We start from the raw sequence: 12,680 nt of genomic DNA, 5'->3' as shown, positions 1-12,680 counted from the left end.
CAACTCAGTGAAATTAGGAAGAGAACACATGTACAAAACAAGTTTAACAAACAGAAATAATAAAAAAAAAGAACCAAACAGAAATTCTGGAACTGAAGGATAGAGTGAATAAAATGAAAAATGTAATAGCATCAAGAACAGAGTTGATCAAGCAGAAGATAGAATATGTGAATGCAAAGAAAAGTCATTTGAAATGATCCAGTCAGAGGAGACAAAAGAAAAAAAGTAAAGAAATGAAGAAAGCCTATGGAATTTATAGGACACCATACAAATAATAATATACACATTATAGGAGTCCCAGAAGGAGAAGAGAGAGAAGAAGTGGCAGAAAGCTTATTTAAAGAAATAATGCCTGAAAACTTTCCAAATCTGGGAGAGATATGGGCATCCAGGTACACAAAACTCAAAGGATCCCAAATTCGTTCAACCCAAAGAAGATTTCACATGACACATTATAATCAAACTGTCAAAAGTCAAAGACAAAGTGAATTTTGAAAGCAGTGAGAGAAAAAGGGACTCACCACATAAAAGGAAACCACATAAAGGGAGTCTACTATGTGACCCAGCAATCCCACTTCTGGCTAAATATCAGAACAAAATAAAATTACTATCTCAAAGAGATACCTACACTCGCATGTGTATTGCAGCATTATTCACAGTATGCAAAATAAGGAAACAGCCTAAGTATTCATTGATGAATGAATGAGTAAAGAAAATGTGATACACACACACACACACACACACACATGATGTAATACTATTCAGCCTTAGAAGGAAATCCTGACATTTACTACAACATGAATACACCTAGAGGAATTAAGCCAAGCGAAATAAGCCACAGAAAGGCAATCACTGTATGATCTCACTTATAGGTGCAATCTTAAAAAGTCAAACTCATAGTAACATAGAATAGAATGGTGTTTACCAGAGCCTGAAGGTTAGGGGAAATGTGGAGATGTTGGTTAATGGGTACAAATTTTCAGTTATATGATGCAGAAGTTCTGAAGGTCTAATGTACGGTATGGTGACTAAATAATAATGTATTTTATATTGGAATTTGCTAAGAGAGTAGATTTCAAATTTTCTCATTAAAAACAAACAAAAAAAGGTAACTGAGATGTTGGATATGTAAATTAGCTGGATTGTGGTAATCATTCCACAATATATATCAAAACATCACATTGTACACTTTAAATATATACAATATTTATTCATTGATTGTACCTTAATAAAGTTGGAAAAAATGAACTGTGTGTCTTGTAAATGGCATGTAGTTGAATCTCATCTTTTTAATATTCAGTCTGACAATCTCTGCTTATGATTGGATTGTTTAATCCATTAACATTTAATTTTATTGTCAATAGATTTGGTTTTATCTCTGCCATATTACATTTTGTTTTCTATGTAACTCATTTCTTTTATGTTCCTCTATTCATCCTTTATTTCTTTCTCTTTCATTAGGTGAATAACATTTTAAATACTTAAAGGATTTTTACACTATGTTTTAGAGTAATTATTAGTACTGGTTGCTTTAGGGCTTACCATATACATCTTAATTGAAAATCTAGTTCAGAAATACTAATTCTGGTAATATATAGAAACATTATTCTTATATAACTCTATTTCCTTTTCCTTCTTTTTGTGTCATTATTATAACACGTTACATCCATATATATTGCAAACAAAGCATTGCATTGATATAACTATTTATATAATTTGTGCATTTATCTTCTGTGAGTCTTTTTAGTGAATTATTGAACTTGAGGGTGGTTTTGGGTAATCCCCTGTATTAGTTTTTCTGGGATGCCATAATAAAATACCAAAAAACTTGTTGCTTAAACAACAAAAGTATATTTTTTTAAAAGTTCTGAAAGTTGGTAGTCCAAGGTTAAGGTGGCAGCGTTTTGTTTTGTTTTGTTTTTCTTCTGAGGCCTCTTTCCTTGGTTTACACATAGCCTCTACATTTGTCAGGGTTCCTCAGAGAAACAGAAACAATAAGATATATATCCTTTATTTGCCCCTTTGCAGGAGGATTTTTTGAGGCTGGTCTTTGTGGTTTGTTCTCACCCTAGAAGGACTCTTAGTTATCTCTCTTTCTTTTCTTGGTTGCCTTTGGTAAACTATTTGACCTATAAATAAGCTTAATTTTTTAACGGATCTACTAGCTTCCTCTTAATTGCTTACTGCTAAAATTTACATAGTTTTTAGAAGTATCCTATACATGAACTTCCCAACACTCTGTTCCAAATAAATTTAGTTACTTTGGAGAGAATTTTGGATCTCTCTCGTCTTACGATTTGCCTCTATCATTAGGCAAAATCTCTTAGTTACTACCCCAGAGTTGGTGGCAGGGATACTGGCCCACATCTCTGGGAGTGATACTTTTGTTTTATGAGCAGAGCCTAGGCAGAGGCATTAGTTTATAGTCTTCTCAGCTGCTTCTCCCAGCATGGATGTTCCATCCTGCAAGTGACCTAGGCAAAGGCAATCAGGACCCAGTATTCTTAGTCTGCTGTGTCTGAGGCAGAAACTCTACCATACAGGAGAGTGCTGGGTTAGGGAAAGGAACCTTCAGTTCCTCAGCAGCCCTTCTCTGGAATACAGCCTGTGAAATACAGGCTGATGTGAAATGCTGGTGACCTGCTTCTCCCTGAGAGATACTGTAGCCCTTGACTGGAATTTGGGGGAACAGTGAGCTCTACCTTCTTGGTCATACCTACCAAATCATTGGTTATTCTTGCTCTAAGACCTTATACTTGCTACCTTTCAAGCCTTACTTTACTCTGAGAGATTTTTTCCTCCCATGCCATATACTTTTTCCATTTTTTCCCCCTGAACTGCTAATAGAAATGTCTAAAGTCCTGGTAATGTTTTATCCAGGCCAATTGAGCAGTGACGTTTAAATATCACCCACCTTCACTGTGTTGACTTTCTAAATCAACAGTAGCCATCCACCATTAAAATAATATTTATCTTTTCGAAAGTAGGAATACAAGTATCTTCTTAATTTCCCCAAAAGACCAAGATTTTATTTCCCATGAAATGTAAACATCTTACTATTTCCTTTCGGTTATACAAATTCGCTTTCCTCTTTTCTGCTCACTTTATCAGATCTTTCTCACAGTTTATCTGTGGCTATAAATAAGAATTTTAACCATTCATATTTCATACTAGGTCTTTAAACTCTGGTCAGATAATCTATGAGTCATTGTAATAACTTTTATAATTAACAGACATTTTAATGAAAATTATAGTATAAGTACTTCATTAAGAGTTATTTATCAATGATTTTTATAAAAAATAATAATTTATCAATTATGGATCTACTGTGGGCATACTCTTTTACAAGTGGTTTATCCACATCATATCATTATTGGTAACAAAAAACACTTTTAGGTGGATATTGTCATTATCATTGTATCACTGAGTAAAAAATCAGCCTTTATAAAATAACACTGTATTCCTACTTAATGCTTCTCATACACAATCTATAGACCGTATTTACTCCAATCCATTGATTACTTTTTGGTTCTATACAAGACAAGAAAAACAAATATGTTATTCATATAGTCCCCATTTGTCCTATTACCTCTTATTTTTGCTAATCTTTTACCTCAAGACTTTTGTATTTCATTTGCCATTTATAGTTGCCTTAGGCAGCTTGAGATATGTAAAGTAAACCATATGAGCTTATAAACCATTATGAGTTTGCTTCAGTTTTCTGGGTGGAGTTAATCTTCCTTTCAAAGAAGATATCTGTTCTGACTCTTAATTTACAACATGGAGTACTTTGACAGTGATTAGGAGATTTTCCCACTGAATAAATAACAAATATCATCACTGAACGTGCTTCAGGGCAAGTAGAAGGTATAAATTTATGACATTAATTTGAAGTAAGAAAACACAAACATACATTAACTCCCCAAGCTTGGCTATAGGTATTAGTTACTTAATGTTTTCAGGAAAATAATAATATAGAACAAATTATTATTTACTCTGAAGGCTACTAATGGTTGCAATTAGATTTTGCAATAGATGAGTGAAAGAAAGAGATGCTGTTATTTTGTGTGAATCAATTTGTGTTAGCATTGTGGATTTTTAAGCAGGCAAATAAGTTCCTATCATTCTCTTAAGAGAAAGAATTGTTTCCCAGCAGAGTAAAATTGTGTGGATATAGCACCCATATTGATTAAACAAGGATCCACTAATATCTAGAAAATAACATTTAGAAAACTCAAAGATCTCTCTAAAGGATTTCAGACACAATAGGGACCAAATTCAAGGTAAAAGAAATGACAATGTTAAATTTCTTGGAAAAAATATACTTTATATACTCAAAAATTTTGATTTCAATGAAATAATTTTAATATTAGAAGCAAATAACTTTTTAATAATACTGACTTGCTATATAAATTTGAAATTTATCCATAAGAAATTGCTCTGCATGATATGTTTTATCTTAAATATAACTGCTTTAGTGGGTATGAAATGGTACCTATGGACTAACTGTCCATAGTTTTAATTTTTCATCCATTAGTAATATGTTAACGGTGACAAAATACTATATTTTCAACCTGTGTGTTTACTTTGGTGGAAGTTTATGTAGTCTTAAAGCTTCCACTCAATCAATTAATGAGTTTGAATTTGGTAAGAATAAAAACAACTGTGACCATAGATTTTATCACCCTGTATGCTTTGGGTGAAAGTGTGGTACTATGGCTGCCATCAGTGGGAATCTCAAGGCAGAAGACAGGATATGCAATAAAAGGTAATGCATTGTGGTAGCTGATGAGAGAGAGCATATCAAACATCCTTGGGCAGCAAAGGCATTGTATTCATGAAGCGAATTTCTGTTGCATTTCCCTGCTTTACCTGTTCTATAAGATTTAGTTCAAGGTCCCCTTTTCCTGGAAAACTTTCATGAGTTCTCCTACCTAGAATACTTGTTCTTCCTCTTCTTTTACAGCACCTTGAGTTTATAATGATCTTAGCACTTAACATACTATATTATAACTCTCCATTTTCTTGTTTCATCTATTTGACTAGACTGTGAGCTTCCCAAGGGACAGGATTGTGTTGGATTCATTTTAAATATCCAAAGCCTAGAATGGTGTCTTGCCCGTATGAGACATTTAAAAATATTTTTGGGTGAATAAGTAAATGGATGAACTGAAATTCTAAAAGCTTCTGTGTTATCTAGGCTAGTAAGTGTAACTACATTTTTAGTAAAGAAAAATAAAAACAAGTCAATTAAAGGTTATTTTCAAAACCAATAAGATTGTTTCTTTAGAAGAGTCATTAAGTCAACTTGGAAGCCAGAATGTTTTTAGATAATAGAAATAGAACCTTGGAGAAAAGAGACATAAGAAAGGGCTTCTCCTTGTTATATTGATAGGCATTTTAGACCTGTGTTGTGACTTACTATATGTTTAAGGTATTTACTTCCTTAATGGAAAGAAACTTCATGTATCTAGTAAGTATTAAGTTTCTAGGAATACGTGGGGGTGGACTCCAACCAAGATTTGTCTTTCCAGTTCTGCTCTGACTGTGAAGTGAGACATGCCTTAGGGCAACGAAAATTTAGGGAAAAGAAATGGCTATTTGCCAGATTTTATGCCACATTTGTTGTCACTCAGCTGTTGTTACCATTCACTTATGACTTAAATTCCTTTCATTACATCTCCATTTCACCATATGGGCATATAGGGTAAAACCATTTTTAGTGCACACAATTTCCTGTTTAGCCTCCAAAGACTTAGTTGAGTGCTTTTTCAATATGTGAGGCCTATCCAGCTTTCCAAATTATGTGTTCCTGGGGCATTTTGCCTACATCTTCTGAATTGAAATAAAAGATCATGGAAAATAAAACAGTGGGAAGCTTTTTTTGCTCTTAGGATAAAGGAATAGAATGGACATTTGAAGAATTACAGCAAAGAAACTAAATTTTAAAACTTTATTTTCCATTTCATGGGGCTTATGAATACAAATGTTGGATAGACATTTCTTCAAAGACATACAAATGGCCAATGAACACGTGAAAAGATCGTCTGCATCATTAGTTATTAGAGAAATGCAAGTCAAATCTCCAATGAGGTACCATTTCATACCCACTAAGAATTGGGGTATGTATAAAAAAAAAACACCAAAGAGCAACAACAACAACAAAGAATAAAAAACAACAAATGCTGGTGAGAATGTGGAAGAATTAGAATCCTCATATATTGCTGGTGGGAAGGGTTCATTCTCTGTGTAAAAGAGTTTGGTGATTGCTCAAAATGTTGAACATAGAATTACCGTATTACCCTACAATTCCACTGCTAGGTATATACCAAAAAGAATTTTGAAAACAGTCATTCGAACAAGTACATGTACACATATGTTTGTAGCAGAACTATTTACAAGAGCTAAGAGATGGAAACAGCACAATGTCCATCAACAAATGAATGGATGAGTGAATTGTGGTGTATATATATATACATATATATATATATATATACAGACACACACACACATACACACACACACACACGCAATGGAATATTGTTCTGACATAAAAGTCAATGAAGTACTGATATAAGCTACAATATAGAAGAACCTCCAAAATGAAAGAACTTGATACCAAAGATCCCATATTTTACGACTCCATATATATGAAATACCCAGAAATAGGTACGTTCATAGAGACAGAATACAGATTTGTGGTTGCCCAGGAAAAGGGGAAGAGGGCTAATGGATAATGGATTTTACTTTGGAATGATGAAATGTTTTGGAACTAGATAAAGATGGTAGTTGTACAACATTATAAATGTACTAAATGCCACCGAATCGCTCTAAAATGGTTAATTTTGTGTTATGTGACTTTCACTTCCACGTTATTTAAAAAATATAAATGTTGACAAATATTTATATATGCAAATGAGTTTAAGGAGTGGGATGATGGCAGACAGAGTTTGGATGAGATCTTAAACTTATTTTTAAGACTAAGTTGGTTTCTTTTTGAACTAATTGCTGAGTCTTAGGAACTGTGATTGTAGGATTTGAAAATGAGATTAAACCACTCTAAATATAAAGAACAATGCCAAAGGCATTTAATTTCAATAATAATAAAAATAATAGTAATAAACATCTGGAGAATACATTGTCAAGGGTCCAATTCCATTAACAATTACCAAAACAATAAGTTTGTTCCTATTTCCTACACATCTCCTCAAAATTGCTTTGGAAAGGGCTTCTAGTTCTAAATTTTCTCTTAATAAACAACTGTTAAATTACTAGACTAAAGTCAAAATGATGTTTCTCTATAAAAGAAATCATTTTCTTGCTACTTTTTAAAAAATTTGTCTTTTATACAAGCCCAGAGACAACGTATTTTATCCTAATCTGTCAGCCTCCTCTCCATTATACGGCTATCACCATAATAACCCTCAAGGAATGATTTAACTTCATAATTATAAAGATTCAAAGAATGATTAGAACAATGTTTTCCTTCTGTCTCATTTCCTCTTGTTAATTCTCTAGCCTGCAATTCGCTTTTCCTTTAATGTTCACTGTCAGGCCCAATAATGCCCCCTGGTAGAAGCAGGATGAGGAGTTTATTCACTGCTGAATGATGAATGTCTCTGCATAGCAGGGGGATGCACAAGCATATTAAATTGATTGCTGGCTTGCTTTCCCCATTTCCTTTAAAAATTTGTGGTTTAAAGACCTGTAGTGACAAATACTAACTCTGACTTTTTGGAAAATATCAACAGCTATTTTTAGAGTTCTACAGAGCAATATTGACTGAATATATTTTATGTTATTTTAAATATCTCACATTTATATAATTGGCTGTAAGTGCACATTCTAGTTTTAGGCCATGTAAACTCCTGGACATTTTATCACAAGGATTGAATTGAAAACAATGGATTGTGTAGTTGTGTCTGCCTGTCTTTTCTTTACTACAAGTCCTACTTAATTGTAGACAAACATTTTATTTTTATAGCTTGGTTAATAAATTAAGGCAAAATAAGGGTACAATTAAGGAGGAAATATAAATACATTATTAAGATGGACTCAAAGCAGGCTAAAGAAAACTGAGATTTTAAAGGGATTATAACAGAATGCAAAATAGAAACTATTAAATAAATGCTTTTGCAAAAGTTAGCTATCTATTTGGGTCAAAAAATAATGTTAACCCCCTGGATAATACTATGCCAAAAGTTGAAGATGTTCAGATAACTTAAACGTGGAAAAAATGTGCACACACTAGACTGGAATATAAGAAAATTGTTTCTTTTTTTTTTTTTTAACATCTTTATTGGAGTATAATTGCTTTACAATGGTGTGTTAGTTTCTGCTTTATAACAAAGTGAATCAGTTATACATATACATATGTTCCCATATCTCTTCCCTCTTGCATCTCCCTCCCTCCCGCCCTCCCTATCCCACACCTCCAGGTGGTCACAAAACACAGAGCTGATCTCCCTGTGCTATGCGGTTGCTTCCCACTAGCTAGCTATTTTACGTTTGGTAGTGTATATATGTCCATGCCACTCTCTCTCTTTGTCACATCTTACCCTTCCCCCTCCCCATATCCTCAAGTCCATTCTCTAGTAGGTCTGTGTCTTTATTCCCGTCTTGCCACTAGGTTCTTCATGACCTTTTTTTTTTTTTTCCCTTAGATTCCATATATATGTGTTAGCATATGGTATTTGTTTTTCTCTTTCTGACTTACTTCACTCTGTATGACAGACTCTAACTCCATCCACCTCACTACAAATAACTCCATTTCGTTTCTTTTTATGGCTGAGTAATATTCCATTGTATATATGTGCCACATCTTCTTTATCCATTCATCCGATGATGGACATTTAGGTTGCTTCCATGTCCTGGCTATTGTAAATAGAGCTGCAATGAACATTTTGGTACATGACTCTTTTTGAACTATGGTTTTCTCAGGGTATATGCCCAGTAGTGGGATTGCTGGGTCGTATGGTAGTTCTATTTGTAGTTTTTTAAGGAGCCTCCATACTGTTCTCCATAGTGGCTGTATCAATTTACATTCTCACCAACAGTGCAAGAGTGTTCCCTTTTCTCCACACCCTCTCCAGCATTTATTGTTTCTAGATTTTTTGATGATGGCCATTCTGACCGGTGTGAGATGATATCTCATTGTAGTTTTGATTTGCATTTCTCTAATGATTAATGATGTTGAGCATTCTTTCATGTGTCTGTTGGCAATCTGTATCTCTTCTTTGGAGAAATGTCTATTTAGGTCTTCTGCCCATTTTTGGATTGGGTTGTTTGTTTCTTTGTTATTGAGCTGCATGAGCTGCTTGTAAATTTTGGAGATTAATCCTTTGTCAGTTGCTTCATTTGCAAATATTTTCTCCCATTCTGAGGGTTGTCTTTTGGTCTTGTTTATGGTTTCCTTTGCTGTGCAAAAGCTTTTAAGTTTCATTAGGTCCCATTTGTTTATTTTTGTTTTTATTTCCATTTCTCTAGGAGCTGGGTCAGAAAGGCTCTTGCTGTGATTTATGTCATAGAGTGTTCTGCCTGTGTTTTCCTCTAAGAGTTTGATAGTGTCTAGCCTTACATTTAGGTCTTTAATCCATTTTGAGTTTATTTTTGTGTATGATGTTAGGGAGTGTTCTAATGTCATACTTTTACATGTACCTGTCCAGTTTTCCCAGCACCACTTATTGAAGAAGCTGTCTTTTCTCCACTGTATGTGCTTGCCTCCTTTATCAAAGATAAGGTGACCATATGTGCGTGGGTTTATCTCTGGGCTTTCTATCCTGTTCCATTGATCTATGTTTCTGTTTTTGTGCCAGTACCAAACTGTCTTGATTACTGTAGCTTTGTAGAAAATTGTTTCATAATTAGTGACAAGGTAGGCTTTCTATTTCTACTTAAGTTTTAACTGTAAAGCAAAAGATTGGTGGGTTTTGCAATGCAAAATTTCAAATCAGCACAGTGAAATATAAAAGGTACAATTTAAAATACAGGTTGAGAATAAATACATGAAAAACACTTGCTAAATAAAATATCATCCATTATATATAAATAGCTTATAGAAACCTATATAAAGTGTTCGGACTCACTGAAAATCGTTAAAGGCAAAATGTTTCACATCAACAAATACGATTTCTTACATCTCATATTGGAAAAAAAGGATTGACGATATCTAGTATTGAACATGAGTGGTAATGTATATTTTCATACATTTCTGAAAGAAATATAAACAATAAATTCTTTTAAGATCTGTTTATGAATAACAAAATTTTAAATGTGCATTCCTTGGCTTAGCAACCCTTTTAGAAATATTCAAACTAAAGAAATGTTTGTACATGTGCTCAACTCCTTCTGTATAAGAATATCCAGGTAACATATTTTAAGAGGAATTTTCAAAAGCAACGTATATATCCATCTCTAGGAAATATTTGGACAAATATTAGTACATCTGCCCCCTATAAAAAAGAATGAAGTAGATTTGTGATAATGTGAGAATAATATATTCATGATTTTTTGTTCCATGAGGGAATTTTTTAATTTACAGAAAATATCGATAGTATGATCTCATTTTTATTTAAAAATATCCATATGGCTATGTGCATAAAAGTCTCTGCAACTGCATAGAAAAGAGCCCTGGATGGTTATTCAATATTATCTCTGATACACAGAAAATAATGTATTGAGGACTGGTGAAACAGGACATGTAAGCTTTACCTAATATACCCTTGTACTGTTTGACATTTTTATAAGTGAGTAATATTTTAATAAGTTTAAATAGCATAAAAAAGAGTAGAGAAAAACAACTGAGACATTTGAGTTTTACCTTTTGCATAATTTTTAAATTGAGATTTTTCATAAATTAGTTGTCTAAGAAAACTCTCCAAAACATTGGTTGCCCTAATACGTAGAGCAATTAAAATGAAGTCACTTTTCAAATTAACCTTTTGATGACATTATGGATTGAAATAAAATGGGTATATTCTAACAGGGCTCTAGGCATTTTCTCTGCATGTGTACTTCTGTGAAAGAGCTAAAAAATGTGAGGTGTTTAAATCAGAATGTCCTTGAGGGAATATGGACCCACGAATCCTCTGAAGTGTTGGAGAAATTACAAAAATCAAATTATTCATCTTGTGAAAAAGTAATCTTCAAGTGTTACAGATTTCCTTGGATCTGGAAAATAACTTTGTTGCCTTTCACCTTGCCTGAACTTGTAACTCACAGTGCACTCCTTTTTTCTGACTACACAAACTACTCACTAATGTTAAAGGAAAGCTTTGATATTTGTACATGATTTTCATATATGTGTTTATGCTAATAGGTACACTCTTATAAGGGATTTGTCTGTTTAGCTGCTCTTTGTACATTCTCTAGCATGTCATAACACACATTCAAAATACCTTTTATGAAAATAATTGAATTATATACTAAATTGTAGAATATACTTTCCTAATATTATATGAAGAGGGACTTTAAATCCTTTTTTTTTTAGTTTACAATTACTGTTTCTAAATGAGTGTTTTTTAAAAAGTATGTTTAATATATGCCTTTTATTTTCTCTATAATTGGTTAGTTGATCACTGTTTTTTAAAAATAATCTCAATTACTGTGAATTTCATAATAATAATATAACAATCACGGAAACTTATTGGCTATACTGTGTGTGACTTGCCAGAATATAAATATACTTGGACATTCTCTATTGCGGAATAGAAAATCTCTAAGGGATTCTCAATTAAAGGGGCCACTTGGATAATGTATTTTTGTTTGCTGGTTTCTCCACAGGTTTATCTCCATGAATTAGAAAACTAGGAAGAAAAGAGTGACGGATTACAGAAAACCATCCCTAGATGATGCTCCCTTTTAACCAGTACAAAAGAGAGGTAGGAATGATACTTTTTTTTTTTTATCATTTACTTGGGCATGTTGTCGTGGATCTATGTTTTATAGATGAAAAAGGTTGTTAAAACATGGAAATTATAGCTAGAGACATCCTCCTTATTCTTCTCACTTTGCACTCTTTTTGTTTTTCCTTTTCCTTAGAACTCTTTCCTCTTTCATTCAAGAAATGTAGGCATTTATTCTAAATTAGTTGCTGTTACTAAGAAAAATCCATGGGTCTAAAGTACGTTTATTTTTGCACATAAGAGTTATAGTCTGGTTTTTGCAGAATTATAGGTATTCAATATCCCATTAATCTCTGTGAAACCTTCTGTAATAATACAAATGAAACAACATTGCTGATAACATTCTGTATCAATCAACTATAGAAGTTGTTCTTTAGCATATTGCGTTTAGTTTATCTACAGTAGTTATAGTCTTGTCTTTGACAACTTGCTTTCTAGGTTGCAGGGTACTATTGTGAGTTTGTCCCTGTACTATTCTAGATATCTTCTTGAACTTCTAAAATATTAATGAGTGGAATTTGGCATAAGGTAATTTACCTGGGAACGCATGTTGCCATAATAATTTGGGATTAAATGATTTCCACTGTTGCCAATTTAGGCAACGCTTAAACTGTTCAGTTGTGGTCTGCTTTTCTGAATTAAGGAGTAAGTGAAAGTAGTTATAAAGTCATTTTGTAAATAAGACAGGAGATTGGTAAGGTGCATGTTCTGACTTAAATTCAGTGTCTTTCAGTAGACTTGTAGCCATAGTGCAGGCATACTAATATGAAAATTGTC

At 33.1% G+C, this 12,680-nt stretch overlaps 1 long non-coding RNA gene across 12 annotated transcripts in view; it reads left to right on the top strand.

Annotated features, from left to right (window-relative positions):
- LOC133102340 (uncharacterized) overlaps positions 1–12,680 on the top strand; it is a 730,306-nt gene that overhangs the window by 200,406 nt on the left and 517,220 nt on the right. For all 12 annotated transcript variants that reach the window (XR_009702914.1, XR_009702915.1, XR_009702905.1 and 9 more), the window contains exon 4: positions 11,782–11,879. This is a non-coding gene — a long non-coding RNA (uncharacterized LOC133102340). The remainder of the gene's footprint in view (positions 1–11,781; positions 11,880–12,680) is intronic.

This window comes from Eubalaena glacialis, chromosome 12 (assembly GCF_028564815.1).
Source record: "Eubalaena glacialis isolate mEubGla1 chromosome 12, mEubGla1.1.hap2.+ XY, whole genome shotgun sequence".
NCBI lineage: Eukaryota > Metazoa > Chordata > Mammalia > Artiodactyla > Balaenidae > Eubalaena > Eubalaena glacialis.
Note: the sequence above shows the minus strand (reverse complement) of the source record. Positions and strands in the feature narration are given on the sequence as shown.